We start from the raw sequence: 25,485 nt of genomic DNA, 5'->3' as shown, positions 1-25,485 counted from the left end.
ATTTTAAAGAAGCACCAAAATCTGAGCAGATAACCCAATGATTGGATGGAGTTTGTTGTTTGGGGCAGCTTTGAAAGAAAAGTTTGAAACCAAGTCTATGTCTTTGGTGAACGTTATAAAAAAAATATTGCATTTTGGGGAACTGGAGTGAGAAATTGTCACCCTTCTTTCTAAAGAAATTCATAATGCTATTTTCACATTACTTGCGTGTGGATTTGAACTGTACTACCTACAGCTACCACCACCAACTCAAAGAGCAGGAATCAACACTGCTTCCTACCCACGTGTACTTTTTCTTGCCTCCCCAAAGAATCGGAGTCATTATTCCCTGTTCCGCTCCCGTGGTCCACACCCGATTTTGCCAGTGGGTCCCTTGTGTCACAAGCTCAAACTTTCTCTAAAGCAGTTGGTTGGTTCTTATACCACGTTTCCTCGCTGTACTCCTCTGCGCGCTCCTCGGATAACCAACCCAAAGTGGAAAGAACAAAACAAAGAGGAGCCCGAGACCCACTCTTCCAAGATGAGAAAACTCCTGAAAATCGTCACCTTTTGTACTTTTCAAGAACTGCACTCTCTGTTGCCTTTTAATTTCCTACAGATTAACTACTTTAAAAATGAAAAAAAAAATTAAAGATAAGCAGGAAGGTGTAGGAAGAAGCTACTTCCACACTGCATGTGGGTGACATGGCAGAAAAAGCCCTTACCTCTCCAAGGTGAAGTCGACAGTTAGGAGCTAGGAGGCTGAACTACTGTGAGCCTGCCTGCCTGCCTGCCTCCCCCAACTACAGCAGAGCTGGCCGATTCCTTAGCGACCCAGACTGAAGGCATACAAATGACTGTGATCAAAGCTGCCACCTTCTTTCAGTGAAAGCCCAGGAAGGGGCTTTTTGCAGCGCTAGCCAGGGGAGGAGGGTAGATCCCTCGGCCGCCCCCTTGGCAGCCTTGGAAGTAGTTGGTTGGGCTGGAAAGTGCTCGGAAGTTCAATGTCAGGAGTCTGGGCAGAGCGGGGACTGCTTGGCTCGGCTGCCAGAGTGGGCACCCCGGTCTCCTTGGCGCTCTATCTCTTGAGGGTCCCCGGGGAGAAAGCAAGGCAGGGGCCGGGGTAAGCTCGAGCGTCTTGCTTTCCTTTTTTCCACTTGGGCTCCTCCGTTCCCAGCCCCTGCTCTGAGCGCTTCTCCGGGGCTCCTTCTTGCTCCTGGACATTTATCTAGGGCCTGGGGAACAGGCACGTGACGTGCACTCACCCTCTTCGCCCACCCCCACTTCCACCTCCACCTCCAACCAGGGCCCTGGCCGCCTGCCCGCCTGCCCGTCCGCCAGCCGCCCTGCCAGCCTCCTGGAGCAAGGAGCTCACTCCCGCCTTAGCGGGCCTGGACCTCTTAGCTTCGGACAGGTTTGGCTTGGCTGTGGGCTAGATGGAGGAAGCGTGGGAGGTCTGGAATTGGGGAGGGGGAGGTCTGAGAGAAGGGATGGAAGAGGAGAAGAGAGGGGGTGGTGAGGAGTTGGGTCTATCTGGAAGAATTCTGCAGCAATAGGCTAGTCTTCCTTTCTGCCCTTCCCCTGGATAGATGCGATTCAGACACGCACTGGGGGTGGAGGGGGCTGTGAGTGGCCTGTAGGGGAATTGAGGAAGGAGACTCAATGGAACCAGGCAGGGGATGGGGATGGGAATCAGAGAAAGTCTGTTAAAAAAGGGAAAGTCGCTCCTCTCTCTTCCTTCCAATTCTCCTAGGAGCGCAATCCAGCCTTCTGCAACATGATAACTCTGGAAAGCTGCCTAATGTAACTTCGTTCCGCTCTGGTAATCTGCAGGGTGAAGAAGGGAGGCTGACCACAACAGAGAAGATTGGAGGAGGGGAGTGGTGAGGGGGCAGTCCTTGGTATACATTATCTCCAAGTACTGAGAATTCAGACTCCTTCCCAAGCACTTCTGCCTTTGACTCCCACCAGATCGCTAAAAAGCACTCTCCCAAAGTGCCCGGGCATGTATGTTTAAAAAACAAAAACACTAGCTATTGGGCGTTTTTCCGTGTGAATGTGTAGTAGAGTATGGGATCCTTTTTAAAAGATTACTTCATTGTTGTTCAGCTAACTAATTAAAGTCTTAAACACTAGAAAGAACCATGAATGGATAGATATTTGCATCCTATCCTTTTCAGCCATTTTTTTTTTTTTTGCCCACCCCATGGTGAGTACAGCACTTGAGAGACCCATGGAAAGTCCAACGCGTCTGAAATGCCCATGCCTTGTGTTGCTTCTAAAACCACATTAAACGGATCCCAGGGAAATCTTAAAGATTACCTGGTCCAACCCCCCCTCATTTTACAGATCGGGAAAGCTGAGCACAACAAAACCAGAAGCAAATATTCTTAGCTCACAACAAATGGGAACCAAAAAAGTCATTAACTCTCATTTACTTTTTTGTAGTTTTTACCTTTTTTCTTCTATTTTCTTTATAGTCTTTATCTAGTTTTTATACTATCTTTGTACTTTTAACTGTAAGAATGTGAAAAATGCAACACAAATCTCCCCTATAATACCTTATGGGAGAATGAAATAATATACATACACAGATGTATATGTGTATAGACATGTATATGTGTACATACATATGTATATGTAGGTGTGTGTACACACAAACAGCACATATAATGTGAGGTAACTCTAAGACCACAAGTTGCAGAGAAGCTGCTGACCTACATGGTCAATTATATCAAGTCAACTAGTCACTAGTCAAACCTGTAACCTTGTATATAATATTTTCACTGCCTATGATAGTCTTTAGCCTGATAATAACACCTTAGAGCACATTTTGAGCCTCAACTCTGAATTAAGAATATGAAATGGGAAGAACCAAGTGGCCTGAGTAACGTTTTGGATAATGTCCTCTTTATCCTTTAGTAGATCACCTTTTTTCACCTGGTGCCTCCTGATCCACCCCCTTCTAACTATCAGCCCCAGAAGCATCCTTCAACAACTCAAAACCTTTCTTTCCCTCAAAATTGAAGGGCCCTACGGTGAGACCTTTGAGTAGGGTATAAGATATTAGACTAGTACATTCATAATAATAGCTATCATTTAATAGCACTTTAAAATTTGCAAAGCACTCCACATTTATATTACTTGATCCTCACAAGCCTGGGAATTAATCAGTGCATACTTAAAGAAAAGAAATTAATTCAGGCTATTCACTGTAAAGTCAAATCCTAAAGCTGAAGTTTAAATACTTTGACCATATAATTAAAAGACAGAACTCGTTGGAAAAAACCCTGATGTTGGGAAATATTGAAGGCAAAAGGAAAAGGGGACAGCAGAGGATGAGACACAGTGTCATGGAAACAATGAACATGAACCTGGTACCGATGTTGAGAGATAATGGAGGATAGAAGGGCCTAGCATGCTATGTATGGTCCATGGGGTCATAAAGAGTTGGATATGAATGAACAACAACATTATCCCCATTTTATAGATTCAGTAACTGAGGCAAACAGAAGTTAATGATTTACTTGCCTGGAATGACACAGGAAGTCAGTAGCTGAGGCAGGACTAAAGTCCTGTGCCATATAACTACGCACATATGAAAACAAAATGACTCACATTTCTATAGTGCTTAAGGTACAAAAGAATCTCCTTGCCACAGCTCTGTGACATATTCATAAGTATTCTCATTTTACAAAGGAGAGTATTTTGCAAACAGTCATAGAAAAGTTAAGTAACTTACTGAGGAATACACAGCTTTGCCTACTTCCAAAAGCTTTGGTGTTTAGGGATTGTGCTCATATGGAGTAGTTCATACTTAAAACATATTTATATATCTTCATGCACACACCACATCAATAGATTGGGTACTGTAACAATTGGAATAACGCCACCTGCTGGATACTTACTGTAGAAGAGTTCTGCCCATGAAGCGAAGGTCTTTGAGGGCAAGACCAGGAGTCTTTTCTTTGGCATCAGGAAGTGACGCGGACTAGTGGGAGGAGGAAGGAAGAGACTGGCGCTCGGTCTGGCGCTCTTTCCTCTGGACTCTTGCGGAGAAGGGAGCTAGAAATGTGCTCTCCCTTTAATAGATAGGAATTTAGGCCTTTCTCTCTCTCTTTACCAAATTCTTATTCTCCTTAATAAATGCTTAAAAATCTAACTCTTGCTAAAGCTTATAATTTATTGGCGACCACTCATTAGATATTTTAGACAGACTAGCTAGAATTTTAGCCCTTAACAGTACATAGGCTCTGCTTTCCTTCAGAGTTCTTACCTTGAATATATAGTATGTATAGAATACTAAATATAGCATTATTATGGTATTTGAAAAAATAAACATAAAAGTGGAAATGACAAAAAAGAGATGGATTGATGAAGTCAGCATTTATTAAATATTTACTGTAGACCAGATACTGAGCTAAGCACTAGGGACAGAAATGCAATAGAGAAAGATGGCCTCTACTCTCAAAGAGCACACTTGTCTTCTTTTATTCCTTTTTTCTTTTTTAAGAGCAATGAGGGTTAAGTGACTTGCCCAGGATCACACAGCTAGTAGGTGTCTGAGGCCAGATTTGAACTCAGGTCCTGCTGAATCCAGGACCAGTGCTTTATCAACTGCACCAACTAGCTGCCCCCAGAGCACACTTTCTAATGAGAGAAGACACATAAAGAGATGCTAGAATGCTGGAAACAGAAGAGGGGCACCAGCATATGATTATGGTGAGGAGACTGACTGACTGACTGACTCTCCCTTTCTCTATGTATACACATAAATGTATGCACACATACAGATATATGTATACAATTATTTAGACACATGTATGTGTGTATATGTACTTATATATGTGCATGCATTATGAAGTGGTATGAACGCCATGGCCCTGGGAGAGTAAGGCAAAGAGCTTATGTAACACTTCATTAGTACCTCAGTAACCTTTACTCCTCTGATTGGAAGGCTGAGCAAAAAAAAAAAAAAAAATCCTCTTAAAGCTTCTCTTTAAAGAAGGCTCAGAAGCTCAGGGAATTCTTTACCTCCCTCTACTCACATAAGCTACTCCATCCTCATCATGATGCTCTTCCCACCCTCACCCCACCCCCCTTTTCACCTTTTCTTATTTGTATCCCTGGTACTTGGCACATAGTGATCTATTAAGGACTGTTTATTGTATATCTCTTCTTGTCATCTGCCCTCTGCAAGATTTCCTGTCCAGTATTTTTTTTTTTTTAGTGAGGCAATTGGGGTTAAGTGACTTGCCCAGGGTCACACAGCTAGTAAGTGTTAAGTGTCTGAGGCCAGATTTGAACTCAGGTACTCCTGATTCCAGGGCCGGTGCTCTATCCACTGCGCCACCTAGCTGCCCCCCTGTCCAGTATTTCTTAACTTGCATCAAAGCAAGAATCATATCAGTGCTAGTTCATGACTGTGTCCTGCTAATTAATAGCTGTTATCTCATTGTTTTATTAATAATTTATATTCAGGGTATTACCTAAAGACTTAATTTGTAACTATAAAAATTTTAAAAACAGGTTTTCAACATGGAAAAAACACCAGTCTTTCTAGTCCCACATGACAATATGAATATATGGATCACGTGGATTTGATGGAGGTGCCTTATGATCCAAAAGTATTTTTTATGAAACCCTGGGTTAATAGGAGCAAAATGTCCTTCAACTGAACTCCAAACTGAACCTAGATAGCTAGCTGATAAAAGTCCGGACCTGGTGACTTCTTTCCCTCAGGAAAAGTCCCTATCTTATGGGGAAATCTCAGCATCCTCATCCTTTCCAAACGCTTTTTTCGAATCCTGTAACCTTACCATGATACGTCTGTATTTCTTCCTTACTTGTTACAACTGAAATTTTTAAACTGCTTTTGTTTCTTGGTTGAATTGATCATACTATTGACCCTGATAACACTCTGTAACCCATGGACAAAAATGACCTTATATACCCTCAGAAAAAGGGAGTCCCTGAGCTGTTTTGGGAAGGGTCTCCACATCATCATGTTTTTTTCTTCTTGCAACAAAATATTAAAATGATATTATGTTTTTCCTACCTATTTTCTGATCTAGTTTCTGTGAGGTACCTACTTCTGGTAGGAGAGGCAGAAATAGCCTTCTTTGATCTAGGTGGACAAATTGTAGGAGATATTATTGATGTCTCTGAGCTGTTTATTATCTTGTAGAAGGATGGGTATGAAAACTATATATAATTTTTTTAGTGAGGCAATTGGGGTTAAATGACTTGCCCAGGGTCACACGGCTAATAAGTGTTAAATGTCTGAGGCCAGATTTGAAGTCAGGTACTCCTGACTCCAGGGCCGGTGCTCTATCCATTACACCACCTAGCTGCCCCTATAATTTTCAACACAAGTAATGAATTTCCTTTTCACATCTGATGTGGGATTTAGTTGTGTTTGGGAAGAACACAACTTAGCTTGTATCTGTGGGCCACCTTTCCCATTTTTTTTCTAGAATCTGATTATACTATTATATATTTTATTTTATTTTTTGAGGGCAATGAGGGTTAAGTGACTTGCCCAGGATCACACAGCTAGTAAGTGTTAAGTGTCTGAGGCCAGATTTGAACTCAGCTCCTCCCGAATCCAGGGCCAGTGCTTTATCTACTGCACCACCTAGCTGCCCCTACTATTGTATATTTTATAATGTTCTTGTCCTCAGTTGCATGGTTAATCCAGGATAGCCAATGGGCTGCAACCTTCATCTGCAGAGAAAGAACTGATAGTATCTGAAAACAGATGGAAACACATTTTAATTTTTTTTCATTCCTCTTTGACAATTCCTTAATCTGAAGTTTTGGGGTCTTTTGACTGTTTTCTCTCACAACTAGCTAATATGGGAATTTTTCCATGACTACTCATCTATAACTTATTTTGAATTGATTGAGTCCTTGTGGGTGGAGGGTGGGAATGGAGGGGGGAAGAGAAGTTGGAAGACAAAGTGTTTTTTAAATTGTTGTTAAAATTTTGTTTTTACATATATTTTGGAAAATAAAATTCTATTCAGAAAAAAAAAACAGGATAGCCACTGAGGTCCATTCTAGCTCTCAAATTCTGTGATTCTGTGATTTAGAAGTTTTCTTTCAAATGTCAATTACAGGGGCAGATAAATTGAAATTACAAACAGGTTTCCAATCTGCATCAGTGGAAGGCACAGTCACATAAATAGGTCCTCCCGAATCCAGGGCCAGTGCTTTATCCACTGCCTACTGGGGGAGTGGCACAGGCATGCCAAGCTTCTGACCATAGCAAATCATATTTAAATCAGATATCTGCTTCTGGCTTGAGATTAGTCGGCAAAGAAGACAGCAAAGAATAGACAGCTTGTTTGGGGGAAGGGTAGATCAGAATACACCCTCAGAAGAAGATAATAACAAAGTCAAAGCTCCAACATCCAAAGCTTCCAAGAAAAATATGAATTGGTCTCAGGCCTTGAAAGTACTCAAAATGGACTTTGAAGAGAAAGTAGGAGAGATAGAAGGAATAATTCAGATAGAGGGAGGAAAGAACGGAGTGATACAGGAGAGTCATGAAAAAAAAGTCAACAGCTTGAAGAGCCAAATGGGAAAGGAGATACAAAAGCTCTCTGAAGAAAATAATTGTCTAAGAATTAGGATTGAACAAATGGAATCTAGTGACTTTATAAGAAACCAAGGCACAGTAAAGCAAATCCAATTGAATAAAAAAATAGAGAACAATATGAAATATCTCCTTAGAAAAACAGCTATGGGGCAGCTAGGTGGCACAGTGGATAGAGCACCGGCCCTGGATTCAGGAGGACCTGAGTTCAAATCTGGCCTCAGACCCTTGATATTTACTAGCTGTGTGACCCTGGGCAAGTCACTTAACCCCAATTGCCTCAGCAAAGAAAGAAAGAAAGAAAGAAAGAAAGAAAGAAAGAAAGAAAGAAAGAAAGAAAAACAGCTGACCTGGAAAATAGATCCAGGAGGGATAATTTGAAAAATCATTGGACTACCTGAAAACCATGATCAAGGAAAAAGCTTAGACATCATCTTCCAAGAAATTGTCAGGGAAAATTTCTCTGATATTCTAGGAGCAGAAGGTAAAGTAGAAATTGAAAGAATCTATGAATCACCTCCAGAAAGAGATCCCAAAAAAGAAAGCTTCCAGGAATATTATAGCCAAATTCCAGAGATCCCAGGTCAAGGAGAATATACTGCAAGCAGCTAGAAAAAAAGAATTCATATACCGTGGAGTCACAGTCAGGATAGCACAAGATCCAGCAGCTTCTACATTAAAGGACTGGAGGGCATGGAATATTATATTCTGGAGAGCAAAAGAACTAGGACTACAACCTAAAATCACCTGCCCAGCAAAAGTGAGTATAAGGTTTTAAGGGGAAAAACGGAACTTCAATGAAAAAGACCTGAACTCAATAGAAAATTTGACTTTCAAATACAAAACCTCAGAAAAGCATAAAAAGGTAAACAGGAAAAAGAAATCATGAGGGACATTAGAAGGTTAAACTGTTTACATTCTTACATGAGAAGATAATGCTTTCAACTCATAAGAACTTTCTCAGTATTAGGGCAGTTGAAAGGAATATACTTAGACAGATGGCACAGGTGTGAATTGAATATGAATGGATGATGTATGTATAGCATATTTCTTTGTTTTTTGTAGGGCAGGCAGGGTGGGGTGGCTTATGTCTGGGGGCAGATGGGGGATTGGGGCCTCCTGGGGCCAAGACTGGTGCTTTGTCCACTGTGTCATCTAAGTGATCCATGAAGACATCTTCAAAATAAAGTTAAGGGGTAAGAGTAATGCACTGGAAGAAAGGGAAAGGGAGAGGTGGAAGGATGTAAAGTAGCTCACATAAAAGGAACAAGAAAAAGCTTTTGGAGTGGAGGGGAAAATGGGGCAGGAGCTGGGTAGTGAGCGAGCCTTACTTTCATCAGAATTGGCTGAAAGAGGGAATAACAAACACCCATGTGGTATAGTAATATATTTTGCCCTGAGGGAAAGTGGGAGGGGAAGGGGAAAAGGGGAGTAGAGGTGAAGGAAGGGAGGGCAAATTGAAGCAGAGGGCAGTACAAAGCTAAACATTTTGAGGAGGGATAGGGTGAAGGAAGATAGAAAATAGAGTAAATATCAAGGGGAGGGGGGCAGCGAGCACCAGCCCTGGATTCAGGAGGACCTGAGTTCAAATCTGACTTCAGACACTTGACACTTAACTAGCTATGTGACACTGGGCAAGTCAAGTTTATCCTCATTGCCCCACACCCCAAAAAATATCAAGGGGAGTGAATAGGATGTAGGGCAATAAAGTTAGCAATAGTAACTGTGAAAGAAATGATGAGCAGGATGCCATCAGAAGGACACATGAAAAATACAAACTATCAACAGAAGAAGAACTGATGGTATTTGAGTACAGATTGAAGTATAATTTTATTTGTTAGTTCCTCTTTCTAAAGTTATTCTGTCTACTTTCAGAATTTGACTAATGTGAAAATGCTTGGCATAACTGCATATGTATGACTTATTTTGAATTGCTTAATTCCATAGGAAGGGTTGTGGAGGGTGGGAGGAAGAAAATTTAGAACACAAAGGTTTTTTTTTTAAATCAATGTGAAGAAACAATGAGCAGGCAGATTTCAGAGAAACTTGGAAGGAATTACATGAACTGATGCTGAGTGAGATGATCAGAACCAGGAGAACATTCTACACAGTATCAATAACATTGTGTGTTGATCAACTGTGATAGACTCGATTCTTTTCAGCAATACAATGGTCCAAGATATTTCCAAAGGAGTCATGATAAAAAATGCTCTCCATATCAAAAAAACAAAAACAAAAAACAAAAAAAATGTATATAGATACTGTGGAATCTAGATGCAGATTGAACCATACTATTTCTACTTTTTTTGTTTTCCTTTTGCTCTGATTCTTTTTTCACAGCATGACTAATGCAGAAATAAGCTTAATGTGATTATACATATATAACCTATATCAGATTGCTTGCAGTTTGAGGAGGGGGAAGGAGGGGAGGGAGGGAGAAAAATTTGAAACTGGAACTCTTATAAAAACTAATGTTGAAAACTATCTTTACATGTAACTAGAAAATAATAAAATTCCTTAAAAAAAAAAACAAAGCAAAAAACAAAGTACAGGCTAGACTCCCTCCTACAACAGGAGATAAAGGAGTCTGAAGAATTTCTGTTCAGTCCATAGGCAATTAGGTGGAATCTAGCCTTCCTTTTAAAAACTGAAGTAGAACAGTTTGAATGTGAAAAACCAAGAAGAAAATACAAATTTTCTAAGGAGGCATAAGGGACTAGTACATATTAGAAAGTTGGAGGGGGAAAGACCATCATGAATAAAGAAAAGGGACCACCGAACCTTTGAAGTGAAGTAACAGGCATGAGACTTTAGCTAAAGTAGGAGATGGACCTTCTAAGTAGTCAGCAGCTACTTGTCTTCCAATAACATAATAAAATAAATATTAATTAAATACCTGCTATGTGCCATGTATTAAGTTCTTGGGATACAAATATGACAAATAAAAACAGTCCCTGCTCTCAAGGAACTTATAAAAAGAAATGTTATGGGAGGATTATGGGCCTGGTTACCCCAGAAGTTGTCTGGGGAGGTCAAGGAACTTTTTTCCTTGAAACCCCAGGAGTTTTCCTCTGAGCTCAAGGAGGCCTCTCTCCTTGAGCTCAACCAAGGACAAACACACCCCAAAGAGATAAGCAGCAGGGGATCAAACTGAGCAAGCTCCAGGACCACCACCCTACATTCCAGCCTTCCTCCCCACCTGAATTAGGTAATCCTGTTAGACATGGCTACACCAGGAGAAGACCCAGTAACCACCCACCAGCAGACTGCTTGGACCCACCAGGATGGAGTGAAGGCCCATCACCAGATTGCTCACCACCCATGATCAAACTACCCCAGCCCACCACCAAAGGACCTCCAACCCATCACCCAATAAGGGACATTTTTACCCATGCCATCTTAGCCCTATAAAAGGGCACTCCCCGAGCTAGTTGGGGAGGAACGTGTTTTTTTCTAAAACCTTTCTCGTGGCCAGTTTCTCTTGTACCACAATAAACCTGTTCTTTTATTCCTAAATAGGACTTTTGTGAGAGTATAATTCTTTACAGAGGAATCCTAAGGACCCATGTGCTTTCTCCCCGTATCAGAAGCTAAAGGGGAATGGCAGAAGGGGATGGGGGTGGGGAGGGTGATGCTAGATTCAAATACAAGCCATGAAGCTAAGATAAATTAAGGAATAAGCTGGGCTTCTGAGACCTCTTTAAATGGGGCTTTGGGAGAAGATTTTTACTCTGTCCTCCAGCCTTCAGAGAGACAGAAACAAGTGAGAGTACTGATGAAGTGTGATTACAAAATCTGATTTAATCTCCATGATGATTGAGCTTCCTGGTGATAAATTTTTCCTGGAAGGGGATGGGGGTGATGATGATTGAATCAAAAATATACACTGTGGCAGGTGGGAAATGAAAAAAAAAAGTTGATGTGGACGTATAGGTGCACTCCAGTGAAAGATTATCCATTAAGGGTCAGAAGAAGTAGACACGTTATGATCAATGGTGAACTCTGTAATGGTGTACCAACTTAGCTATTTGTCAAACTGATAAATATATAATGGTTTCTTGTCTTCTTGGCATATATATCTAGCATGTGATGAAGAATTTCCCATGATTTTTGAATTATTGGTGATTATTTTTGTTTCTTGCTGATTCATGTGGAAATAAGATAATACCAAAAGAAACCTATTGAGCTTTGCTAAAGATTATGAAGTCTTGGGCAGAAAATTGAAAAAACCCTAGGACCTCAGGTAGCATTTTCATCCTTCAGGTAATATTTTGTTTTTGTTTTTTTTTGCAGGGCAATGAGGGTTAAGTGACTTGCCCAGGGTTACACAGCTAGTAAATGTCAAGTGTCTGATGCTGGATTTGAACTCAGGTCCTCCTGAATCCAGAGCCAGTGCTTTATCCACTGTGCCACCTAGCTACCCCCCACCCCAAGTAATATTTTGAACAAAGGCAAAGATTTCAGAAGAGGTAGGCATTTATTGGCCAAAAGTTGCCACAGGAGAAGATCATTCCAGAAAATAAGATTTCAATTTCTGTGCTATTGCTTAAAATGTAAAAATGGTAGGCTCCTGGTCTGGGATGAAGTGCATTTAACTGTAATCTTACTAATCTTACAAAAATAATTTAAGCTGAAAAGGAAAGAGGAAAATGAAACTGGTGTACACACACACACACACACAATCAATCAATCAATCAATCAATCAATCAATAAATCTTACTGTCTTCTTGATTTCTCCAGGTGGAGAGATCAGAGGGAAAGGTTTGTTTGTATCATCTAATAAAAATCCCAAAGATTAAGCAAAGAGAAGTTTTTAGATGACCTAGTTGCCTTTCCATTTTCTATTTTCTCTGGCTCATTTAAGGGAATCCTTTTGGCTATGATGTTTTTGCTATTCTTAGTTTTCATTATATGTAAAAATTCTTAAGCTGATGTAGACTTAAATATTTCAGTTTAATGTCTAATTTGGTCTCTTGAGTGGCCAAAATTCCTTCCTTAGTGTGTGTGAGAGGCTTTCAATTAACCTCAATTTCAATTGAAATGTGGGTGGTCTGCCCTTTAAGAATTAAATGTATAGGACACATAATAAAACTCCCTTTTTCATAAGCTAATGGAAGGCTAGAGATCATATTTCCTTGCTTCCTACTTGTAAAAAAAATAATAAATCTGAGTCTATTATAAAAATGTGTAAGAGTATCATATTTGTAGCAAAATTTGTAGCAAAATTTCTAAGTTCAAAACACATCTGAAAAAATTATTCCTAAATCGATTTCTACTTCACTTTAATTTGTAAATCACTCAAGTATACAATTATATTTTCTAATACTTCTCAAAAGATTGCTTTTCTCTTATCAGTAAGATTACACTTCTTTCTAGCTCTAAAACCATAAACCAGTTATTCTGGTGAAGAGGTGCTCTTTATTTCCCAAAGAATGTTAATCCAATCCTTACATTCCCAAACCTGCCCATAGTTCAGAAAAATAAAGGAAAATGAAGGATCTTTTCAAAAACATAAAGCTTTCCAGAGTGGTTTATAAGACCCAGATCTGCAGGCAAAGTTTTTTCCTTCTAAGCTTTGTGTGGACAATTGCATTCACACAGACTCTGAGAACCACATAAACACAGGCACAGAACAACACACAAACAGATAGCTGTGGGCAAACAGAAAACACTCAAAGATGTGTGCTAGTGGCTTTGGGGAAAAGCTAGTTTGAATTTAAACAAGATAATATGTTAAAAAAAGGCCACAGAGGTTCTTACTGGAAGTTTTTCTCCTTATTCCTCCCTAGAGTTTTAAGTCCCTGGTAACAGGTCAGGTGAGTTTAAACCTCAATACTGCTAGGCTTTCTGCTGAAGAAGGTATTTGAAAAGCACATAGAAGCACATAATAATAAACACAGGGCTGATAGACAGGATTCTACTCTCAGTTTGTGTTAATAGTTCTCTCCAGTCATATATAAATACATATGGTTTACTTAACACTCCAGAAAGTTGATTAAAACACTGCAACATCCTTAAACATACTTTAAGATGTATACAACAAAGTCCCTTTTTAAATCAAATTCTGAGACTTGTGTATGTGTATGTGCACATACAATAATTCATGAGCTTCTTCCTCGAATCATTTTTATCTCCTAGAGACTCCATGTTAGTTTCATTCTCTTTCCTTTTTAAAAAAATATTTATTTATTTATTTTTGCAGGGCAATGAGGGTTAAATGACTTGCCCAGGGTGACACAGCTAGTGTCAAGTGTCTGAGGCTGGATTTGAACTCAGGTCCTCCTCAATCCAGGGCCAGTACTGTATCCATTGTGCCACCTAGCTTCCCCTCATTCTCTTTCTTTTGAGATTCCAATTGGTCTAACCCTTCTTGGAGGAAAAATATTTTAGGTTCATCTCTTTTTCAATTGTGAAGTTTTGTTTTGTTTTAATGATTTCTTCGAACAATGTAAGCCTAGATTCAGCCACTGATTAAAGGAGTCCCATTCAGAGTATCTGATATTTGGCCCTGGTTATTGAGGGGCATCTTTAAATAGTTCATTTTATCCTTACCAAAGGACCCTCACTGTTGCCAGCAGTTTTCAAGGATCAGGGTCTATAACTTGCAAACACCCAAACTTTATTGCAAAGCCATTTGACTGGCGGCAGTTCCCCCAGGAGCTAGATAAAGTGGACTCTGAATTACCTCTGGGTCATTACCAGTATTCTTTATTAAAGAGACTATATAACCAAAAATGACATGAGAATCTGGATTCCAGCAATATTAGGTAATTATCAGTCTAATGGTAGGAGACTTGGGGACTGGGCACAAGCGGCCGATGCTGGTACCACCAGGCCCTCCAGAAATTCACTTTCAGTATTTTGTAAGTTGTAATCTCTTATGAATCCCACCACTACCACCAATTAACATTAAGTCCTTGAGATAAAATAATGGGATTTAGCAGATACTCAAAGACCCACCTGGAGATTAATTTAAACTGATTGAAATCAAGTGAGAGTGATTGACTACTGATTAGCCTACTTCAAGTTAACTAGATTGTAATCACACCTGGTTAGCCCTTAACTGGATTGTAATCACACCTTGAGAACACCTTCAGAACTAATGGATTTGGATGACACCAACCAATCAGCTTGAAGCAGTGTGTAAGGACCACCTCTGTTCCAGACCTATAAAAAGCTTCCACAATCAGTTTGCTAGAGAGTTTGTGGTTGAAGCAGGCTGGTGACAGAGGACTTGAGGAAAAACCAGACCAGGCTGGAACTCTAGACTAGGTAGGCTTTCTTTTTTCTTAACTTTCTGAACTCCATGTGAACACCTGTATACTTTTAATAAATGTTTAATACCCAAAGACTGGTACTGAAGCTTTTTAGTTTAAGGTGATCACACAATATAGATTTTAAACATCACATCCTGAAATAAATCAAACTCTTAAGTAGAAGAAAAACCATCTTGTAATTAAAGATGCCTCTTGCTCCACTTATGAGTTTGATTTATTTCAGGACTGACAAATACAAAGGGAGAAATAAGTCATGTAGGAAGAGAGCCAAGACAAAGCTCTATCACAAAAAGCCAAAGAGAAGAGATTATCTAGGAGGAGAACTTATTCAACATTATCAAATATTTGAGGGAGATAAAGAAGGATTGAGGATGGACACAAGGTCATTAGATATCATAACTAAAAGATCATTAGTAATTTTTTTTTGGTGAGGCCTTTGGGGTTAAGTGACTTGCCCAAGGTCATACAGCTAGTAAGTCTCAAGTGTCTGAGGTTGGATTTGAACTCAGGTCCTTCTGACTCCAGGGCTGGTGCTCTATCCACTGATCTACCTTGCTGCCCCAATCATTAGTAATTTTTGAGAGAACAATTTCAGTTGAATCTTAAATTTGGAAACCAGACTACAAGGTTGGGGAGTGAGAAGGGAATCTGTGAATGTGATGAGTGTAGATTAATTTTTCCAGGAGATTAGACATGAAAGGGAGGAGAAATACAGGACAATAATTTAAGTGAGTAGTAGGGTGCAGTGAGAGATTTTTAAAGATGATGATGTGAACATGTTTGTAGGTAACATAGAATCATCAAGAAGCTAGAGAAAACCTAAATTTTGTGTGTGTGTGTGTGTGTGTGTGTGTGTAAGTAATGAGAAAGATCATTAGGGCAATTTTCTGAAGGGGAGTAGAAGGCATGGGATCAAGTATAGAAGTAGAAGGTTTGGTCTTGGTGAAAAGATGGTCACCACACCTCCACTACCACCAGGACCTGGAGTAAAAGAGGACAAGAGTAAAGCTAATGTAAATTTAGACCTCATTAAGTGAAGCATTATATACAAGACTAGGGAAGTAATAGACTGACGATACTCAGTCCTAGTCAGACCACATCTAGAATATTATGTTTTATTGGGGTACCAAACTTGAAGATGTTGACAAGCTGAAGTATGAACTCTACCAAAATGGCAAAGTTCCTCAATATCGTGCTATATGAGGGTCAGGTAAAAGAAACAGGAATGCCTTTCTCCCCCTGGAAAATAGAAGATTTATTGTGAACATACTAGTTTTCTTCAAGTATTCAAAGGGCTATCATACAGAGAAAAGATTAAACTTGTTCTATTTGTTCCTAGAGGATGGAACCAGGAAAAATGATTAGAAGTTGACAAATTTTGGCTTGATGTAAAGGCAACACTTTCTAATAACTTGAAACATTCCAAAATAGAATGGATTGCCTCAGGAGCTCGTGGATTCCTCCTTACTACTTATCTCCAAGAAAAGATTGGCTGACCACTTATCATTCATTCATGTTATAGAGTTGATTCTCATTAAGGTTAAATATTGGACTAGATTGTGAATGACATCCATTCTAATTCTGAATTTCTGTAAATTTGTCTGTCACCCTGAGTCAATACAAGGTAAGAAAGGAAAAATCCAGGTTAGGAAGGAAACAATTATGGCATTTGATTTCCTGGAATTAACAGTGGATAGAGTACTAAAGAGCAGTGATTGGCAGAAATACAAAACTTTCACAAGAGAAAGAACACAGTTAGTGGATGAGATACATAATATATTTCCCTCTGAAAAAGTTATGTAAATGGCTCTTTTTGTGGTGGCTAAGAATTGGAAATCAAAGGACCATCAATTGGGGGATGGCTAAAGAAACAGTGGTATATCATGGTGATGGAATATTATTGTGCTATAAGAAATGACAGGTAGGAGGACTTAAGAAAAGCCTGAAAAGATATGTATGAAATGATGTATAGTGAAGTGAGCAGAACCAAAAGAATATTGTGCACAGAGATAGCAATATTGTTTGATGAAGAATTGTAAATGACTTGACTATTCTCAATAATACAATGATCCAATAAAATCCCAAAGGACTATTGATGAAGCATACTATCCACGTCCAAAAAAAAAAAATCTGATATTGTTGGAACAGACTGAATCATGCTATTTTTCATTTTCTTTCATTTTTTCTTTTAATCAAGTTTTCTTGTACAAAATGACAAATATGGTAATTTTTTCATAATCATACATGTATAACCTATATCTGATTGCTTGCCACCTCAGGGAGAGGGTACGGGAGAGAGGGAAGGAAGGAGAGATAAAAATTGGAAGCTAAAACTATAAATAAAAAGTTTATTACATTAAAAAAGTTATGCAAATGGGGCAATTGAAAGTATGATCTAAGATATGACACTGACTATTCATGGAACACATATAAAATTATATTTATTTAAATGTAATGGTTAAAGTAAGAACATTGAGGTTGTCCTATTATTTCAGTCAGCCAGGAAGCTTAGGGAAATGTCTTTCATAGTTTCTCTTACAGAAGAAGATCCTCATCATCAGATTGATTCTATTCATGTACTACTCCATTGACAAAACTTAAGTGGCTACTATATGAAAATCACTATGTTATGCATTTCAGCTGATTCAGTGATATGTGATCACCCCTGCTGTTAAGAAGCATCAAATCATTAGGACAATGTCATTTACTCAAATAATTGTATTATAATGTATAATGTAACAATTGTAATAAGACATGTACAAACTACTATGGGAGTATAGAGGAGAGAGATTACTAGTGTTATAGCAGGCCATTTGTGAGGTCCCCAGTGACAACAATATGTTGTTTAAAAGAAACACTTTCAAAGAGGGGTCGGGACCAAGATGGTGGAGGAAAGGCAGTGACTGGCCTGAGGTCTCCCAAGACCCCTCCAAATACTTTCAAATAATGTTATAAGACAATTCCTAGAGCAGCAGAATCCACAAAAAGACAAGGCAAAATAATTTCCTAACCAAAAATAACCTAGAAGGTAGGCAGGGAAGGTCTGTTGTACCAGGGTGAGAGAGAATGGAGCATAGCCCAACACAGGCCACACAAGTGTAGACCCAGCCCCAGCCCCAGGAAACCCGAGCAGGCCTTGGGAACCTCTGAATCATCAGAAGCAGAAACTACTTCTGGAACTCAGCTCATAGATGGTAAAGGGGGTCAAACAATTGGCCAGAAGGAGATTAGAGTGATCTCTTTGCTTGCACAATTGTTTTGTTGATACTCGATTCCAGGTCTCAATCTTGGGAGGCAGTCCCAGGCCAGGGTAGTATATAAGCACACTAGAGCTTGTGGCCACAGTGGAGTGGGACTCTGTTCATAGTTCCAGGGCAGAAAATTAGGCCTGTGTTTGGTTGTTTGCAGGCCAGAACATAGACCAGGAGAGTAGTAAACATAACACTTCTTAAATCATACTACTATGGAAGAATTAAAAACTTATAAATCTGTAGAAGTATTTCTGAAAACAGTTACATGAAACCCCTGAAATTTGCGGCAGTGTTCCCTCCAACCTGGAAGCAGTGCCCCACTTTAAAAAAGAGTTAAAAGTCAAGATGTAGGGTGGGAAAATGAGCAAATAGAAAAAAATTCTGACCATAGAAAGATTCTATGGTGACAAGGAAGATCAGAAAACGCCTTTAGAAAAAGATAATAAAGTCAAAGCTTCTACATACAAAGCTTCCAAGAAAAATGGTCTCAGGCCATAGAACTGCTCAAAAAGGATTTTGAAAATAAACTAAGAAAGGGAAAGGAAAAATGGAAAGAGAAATGAGTTATGCAAGAAAATCAAGGAAAAAAAAGTTGACAGTGTGGTAAAAAGGACACACACACACACACAAACTGTAGAAAATAACACCTTAAAACCCAACCAGGCCAAATGTTAAAAGAGGTACAAAAAGCCAATAAGGAAAAGAATGCCTTGAAAAGCTGATTTGTCTAAATGGAAAAGAAGGTACAAAAGCTCTCTAAAGAAAAGAATTCCTCAAAAATTAGGATTGAGCAAATGGAAACTATTGACTTTATGAGAAATCAGGAGACAATAAAACAAAACCAATAGAATGAAAGAAAAAATAGAATGTAATGTGAATTATTTCACTGGAAAAATAACTGACTTGGAAAATAGATCCAGGAGAGATAATTTTTAAATTATTGGACTACCTGAAAGCCATGATAAAAATTAAAGAGCCTAGATAGCATTTTCCAAGAAATTGTCAGGGAAAACCTGCCCTTATATTTTAGAACCGGAAAGTAAAAAAATAATTGAAAGAATCCACCAACCACCTCCTGAAAGATATCCCAAAATTATGACTTCCAGGAATATTATAGTCAAATTCTAGAGCCCCCTGGTCCAAGAAAAAATATTGCAAGCAGCCAGAAACAATTTTAGTATTATGAAGCCACAGTCAGGATAAAACAATATTTAGAAGTTTCTATATTTTAAGGGATAAGAGAGCTTGGAATATGATATTGCAGAGGACAAAGGAACTGGGATTACAACCACAAAATAACCTACCAAGCAAAACTGATATAATACTTCAGGGGAAAAATGGGAATTCAATGGAGGAGAGGACTTTCAGGTATGCTTGATGAAAAGACCTGAGCTCAATAGAAAATTTAACTTTCAAATACAAGACTCTAGAGAAGCATATATAGAAGTTAACAGGAAAAAAATCAGAAGGCATATTAAAAACGTTTAGCTGTTTACATTCTTTCATGGGAAAATGATAGTTGTAACACATAAGAACTTTCTCATTATTAGGGCAGCTGGATAGAGTACATTTAGACAGAAGGTACAGGTATGAGTTGAATATCAAGGGATGATATCTTTTAAAAATTCAATAAAGTGGTGAGAGAAGAATGTACTAAAAGAAAGGGAAAAGGAGACATGGAGTGGTGTAATGTATGCCACATAAAAGAAGTAAGAAAAAGCTTTTATAGTAGAAAGGAAGATAGGGGAGGTGCCAGGAGGAACCTTACTCTCATGGGAATTATCTCAAAGAGAAAATAAGATACACAATTGAGTATAGAAATCTATCACACCCTGCAGGAAATCAGGAGGGAAAGGGGATAAGATGTGTGTGTGGAGTGGGGATAGAAAAGAGGGCAGATTGAGGGAGAGGTCAGTCAGAAACAAAACACATTTGATGAGGGACAGGGTGAATGGAGATAGATAATAGAGTAAATGTTGTAGGGAGGGAATAGGATGGAGAGAAATATAGTTAGCAATAGTAACTATAAAAAAAATTTGAAGCAAATTTGTCTGATAAAGGCCTTCTTTTTCAAACACAGAGGAATGAGTCAAATTTATTAAAAATAAGAGTCAGTCCTTTTATGATTTTAAAATCCTTAAATAAGCCCATATTAGAAAAAGAAATTGAACAAGCCATTAATGAATCCCCTAAGAAAAAATCCCCAGGACCAGATAGTTTTACAGGTGAATTCTACCAAACATTTAAAGAACAATTAATTCCAATATTATACAAATTGTTTGGAAAAATAGGTGAAGGAGTTCTACCCAATTCGTTTTATGACACAAAAATGGTGGTGATGCCAAAACCAGGCAGAGCAAAAGCAGAGAAAGAAAATTATAGACCAATTTCCCTAATAAATATTGATGTTAAAATCTTATATAAGATATTACCAAGGAGATTAAAGCAAGTGATCACCAGGATAATAGATTATGACCAGGTGGGATTTATACCAGGAATGCTGGGCTAGTTCAACATTAGGGAAACTATCAACATAATCAACCACATCAATAAGGAAACTAATCAAAATCATATGATTATCTCAATAGATGCAGAGAAAGCTTTTGACAAAACACAGCACCCATTCCTAATAAAAAGACTAGAGAGCTTAGGAAGATGTGGAACTTTCCTTAAAATAATATCAGTACCTACCTAAAACCAGGAGCAAGCATTATATGTAATGGAGATAAGTTAGAGGCCTTCCCAATAAGATCAGAGGTGAAACAGGGATGTCCATTATCACCTCTATTATTTAATATTGTATTAGAAATGTTAGCATTAGCAATCAGAGAAGAAACGGGGATTAAAGGAATAAGAATAGGCAAGGAGGAAACAAAACTACCATTCTTTGCAGATGATATGATGTTATTCTTAGAGAATCCTAGAGAATCAACTCAAAAATTGAAAAAATTAACTTTAGCAAAGTAGCAGGATATAAAATAAATCCACATAAATCATCAGCATTTCTATACATGACCAACAAAGTCCAGTAGCAAGAGATAGAAAGAGAAATTCCATTTATTTTTTTTTAATTTTTTAAATTTTTTTTAAGTGAGGCAATTGGGGTTAAGTGACTTTCCCAGGGTCACACAGCTAGTAAGTGTTAAGTGTCTGAGGCCGGATTTGAACTCAGGTACTCCTGACTCCAGGGCCGGTGCTTTATCCACTGCACCATCTAGCTGCCCCGAGAAATTCCATTTACAGTAATGGCAGACAATATGAAATACTTGGGAGTCAGTCCACCTACCAAGACAAACCCAGGAATTCTATGAACACAAATACAAAATACTTTTCACACAAATCAAATGTGATCTAAATAATTTGAGTTGATTCTCTAGGATTCTCTAAGTATAACATCATCTAAATAATTGGAAAGATATCAACTGCTCATGGATAGGCAGAGCTAATATAGTAAAAATGACAATTCTACCTAAATTAATTTACTGCTTCAGAACCATACCAATCAGACTACCTAAAAATTATTTTATAGAGCTAGAAAAAATAATAACAAAATTCATCTGGAAAAACAGTCAATAATATCAAGGGAAATAATGAAAAAAATGCACAGAAAGGTGGGTTAGCTGTACCAAATCTGGAGCTTTACTATAAAGTGGCAGTCATCAAAACTATTTGGTACTGGCTAAGAAATAGGATGGAGGATCAATGGCATAGACTAGGCACAGGAAACACAGTAGTAAGTGATATTAGTAATATACTGTTTGATAAACCCAAAGACCACAGCTTCTGGGATAGGAATTAGTATTTGACAAAAACTGCTGGGAAAACTATTGTCATGCCGGGGTGCGAGTGGGGATAAGCTCCCACTCTCTATAAAATGTTCCAATAGCGGGCATCTATTTGCCTCTGACAACCGAAGCCCAACTCCTGGCCTTCTCATGGTGGAACTGTTTCCACTAACAGGAGAAGGGGCGAAGGTGATTCACTGGCGCCTTAAAACCAGTCGCTTTGGGCAGGTGGGGCTCATTAGCCTTGGCAACCTGCCTAGGGGAAGGAACCCTGATTTTAAATGTCCACTGCCTTGTGGTTATACCCATATATGGGAAAGGCTTCGGAGTTAACCCCAAGGAAAAATCAGAAGTTGAGTCCCTTAGGCAGTTGGATATTGGACATCACGTCCCTCTGGCAACTCCTGTGGCAGCACTGGTGCCAAACTGTATTGGCTCTGTCTCTCCTTTGGATCCACCAATGTTGCAGAGAGGGAAAACCTGCTGCATGGGCAACAACTTGTTTTACATATTGATCTGCCCAGGCCAGCACCCTGGAGAGTGCACTCCAGCTACTCTTCATGGGGTCGATTCGACACAGGATGCAGCAGTTACCAGTTATAAGTCACTCAGGAGCTGCGGCTCCCATATTGGACTGCACAGCCACACTGTGGCCTGTGGCTCTTCAAGGCACTGATCCATGGTCATCAGTGACTGGTGGAGGCCTACTACTACTAGTATGTCAGAAACTAGGCATAGACCAACATCTTATACCTTACATTAAAATAAGGTCAAAATGGGTACATGATTTAGACTTGAGGTGATACCATAGGTAAATTAGGAGAGGAAGGAATAGTTTACCTCTCAGATCTTTGGAAAGGAGAACAGTTTATGACCAAACAAGAGATAGAGAATATTATGAAAGCAAAATGGATGATTTTGATTTCATTAAATTAAAAAAGTTTTTGTAGAAACAGAAGCATTGCATTCAAAATTAGAAGGGAGGCAGAAAGCTGGGAAACAATTTTTATAGCCATTACTTCTACTAAAGGTCTCATTTCTAAAATATATTGGGAACTAAATCAAATTTATAAGAATCAAAGTCATTCCCCAATTGAGAAATGGTCAAAGGATATAAAAAGGCAGTTTTCTGGTGAAGAAATCAAAGCTATCTATTTCTATATGGAAAAAATGCTCTAAATCACTATTGATTAGAGAAATGCAAATCAAAGCAACTCTGAGGTACCACCTGACACCTATAAGATTGGCTAATAGGACAAAAAAGGAAAATAATAAATGTTGGAGAAGCTGTGGGAATATTAGGACGCTAATGCATTGTTGGTGGAGCTGTGAACTGATCCAACCATTCTGGAGAGCAATCTGGAATTATGCCCAAAGAGTTAAAAAGCTGTACATACCCTGTGACCTAGCAATACCACTATTAGTTCTTTTTCCAAAGAGATCATAAAAAAGGGAAAAGCACCCACATGTACAAAAATATTTATAGCTGCTCTTTTTGTGGTGGCAGGGAATTGGAAATTGAGGGGTTGTCTATCAATTGGGGAATGGCTGAACAATTTGTTGTATATAAATATAATGGGATACTATTGTGCTGTAAGAAACAATAAGCAGGTGAATTTCAGAGAAACTTGGAAGGATTTGCATGAACGGATGCTGAGTGAGATGAGCAGAACCAGAAGAAGATTGTACACAGTATCATCAACATTATGTGTTGATCAACTGTGATAGACTTGATTCTTAGCAATACAATGGTAAAAGATAGTTCCAAGGGATTCATGATGGAAAATGCTCTCCAAATCCAGAAAAAAAAGAACCGTGGAATATGAGTGCAGGTTGAATCATACTATTTCTTTTGTTTTTGGTGCTGTTATTTTTCTTTTTTGAGGTTTTTTTTTCCTTTTTGCTTTGATTCTTCTTTCACAGAATGACTAATGTAGAAATATGTTTAATGTGATTGTACATATAGAACCTATATTAGATTACTTGTTTTCTTGGGGAGTGTGGAGGGAGGGGAAGAATGGAGAAAAATGTGAAACTAGAGATCTTATAAAAACAAATGTTGAAAACTAAAAAAAAAAAGAGCCATTCTCCAATTCATAAATGATCAAGACATATGATCAGCTTTTAGATGAAATAATCAAAACTATTATAGCCATATAAAAATGTTCTAACTCACTACTGATTAGAAAGATGCAAGTCAAAACAATATGGGGTACTACTTCATAACTATTGGATTGGATAATAGGACAGCAGAGGACAATGACAAATGTTGTAGGGGATATGGGGAAAACAAGATTTTAATGCATTGTTGATGAAGTTGTAAACTGATTCAAACACTCTGTAGAACAACTTGGAACTATGGCCAAAGGGTTATAAAACCATATGTACTCTGTGACCTAGTACTAGATCAGTATCCAAAAAGAGATAAAAATCCAGAAAGTAAAAGAACCTATTATGTACAAATATTTATGGCAGCCCTTCTCTGGTGCAAAGAATTTGAAATTGAGGAGATGCCCATCAACTGGGGAATGGCTGAACAAATTTTGGGATGAGATTATGATGGAAAACTATTACGCTATAGGAAATAATGAGTAGTATGCTTTCAGAAAAACTTGGAAAGTCTTATATAAGCTGATGCAAAGTGAAATGTATAGTATGCAAAGTAACAGCGGCTGCTAGGTGGCTCAGTGGGTAAAGCACCTGCACTGGATTCAGGAGGACCTGATTTCATATACGGCCTCAGGCACTTGACACTCACTAGCTGTGTGACACTGGGAAATTCACTTAACCCTCATTGCCCTGCAAAAACAAAACAAAACAAAAACCAAACAAAAACAAACAAAAAACAACAAAATAAGAGCCATGTTGTAAGATAATCGGTTGTGAATGACTTAGCTGTTCTCAGCAATACAATACAACTCTGAAGGACTCATGATGAAAAAATGCAATTTATCACCAGAGAAAGGACCAATGGTGTCTGAATACAGATTGAAGCATAATTGTTTAAAGTTTATTTTTCTTGAGTTCTTTTTGTCTGTTTACTTTCATAACCTGACTAATATGGAAATGTTTTGTATGGCTACACACACACACACATCTATATATATTTATAAAACTTATATTGAATTTCTTGCATTCTTAAGGGGAGTTGAGAAGGGAGGGAGGAAGAAAATTTTGAACACAAAGTTTTTTAAATGGACATTAAATTATTTTTCATGTCATTGGGGAAAATAAAATTCTAAATAAATTTTTAAAAAAGAAACACATTTGAAGCAGAGATACACACAAAATCAAGATAAAAGGCTGGAGTAAAATATATTATGTTTCAGCTTAAGTGAAAGAAAAAGCCAGGGTACCAATCCTTATCTCACACAAAGCAAAGTAAAAATAGATCTAATTAAAAGAGATAAGGAAGGAAACTACCTCTTGCCAAAAAGTGCCTTAGACAATGAAGTCCTTTCAGTACTAAAAATATACTCACCAACTGGTATAACATCCACATTCTTAGAAAAGTTAAGTGAGTTACAGGAAGAAATAGAGAGCAAAACTATTCTGGTGGAGGACCTCAACTTCCACAGCACAGAACTAGATAA

General features: G+C 38.5%; 1 protein-coding gene across 1 annotated transcript in view; it reads right to left on the bottom strand.

Annotated features, from left to right (window-relative positions):
* CRISPLD1 (cysteine rich secretory protein LCCL domain containing 1) overlaps window positions 1-780 on the bottom strand; it is a 50,678-nt gene extending 49,898 nt beyond the window's left edge. The window contains exon 1 of the mRNA XM_043976571.1: window positions 705-780. The gene's annotated coding sequence lies outside the window, so the exon portion shown is untranslated. The remainder of the gene's footprint in view (window positions 1-704) is intronic.
* Between the last annotated feature and the right edge of the window lie 24,705 nt (window positions 781-25,485).

This window comes from Dromiciops gliroides, chromosome 1 (genome assembly GCF_019393635.1).
Source record: "Dromiciops gliroides isolate mDroGli1 chromosome 1, mDroGli1.pri, whole genome shotgun sequence".
Classification (NCBI taxonomy): domain Eukaryota; kingdom Metazoa; phylum Chordata; class Mammalia; order Microbiotheria; family Microbiotheriidae; genus Dromiciops; species Dromiciops gliroides.
The sequence above is the reverse complement of the archived record's forward strand: the minus strand, read 5'-3'. Positions and strand labels throughout refer to the sequence as shown.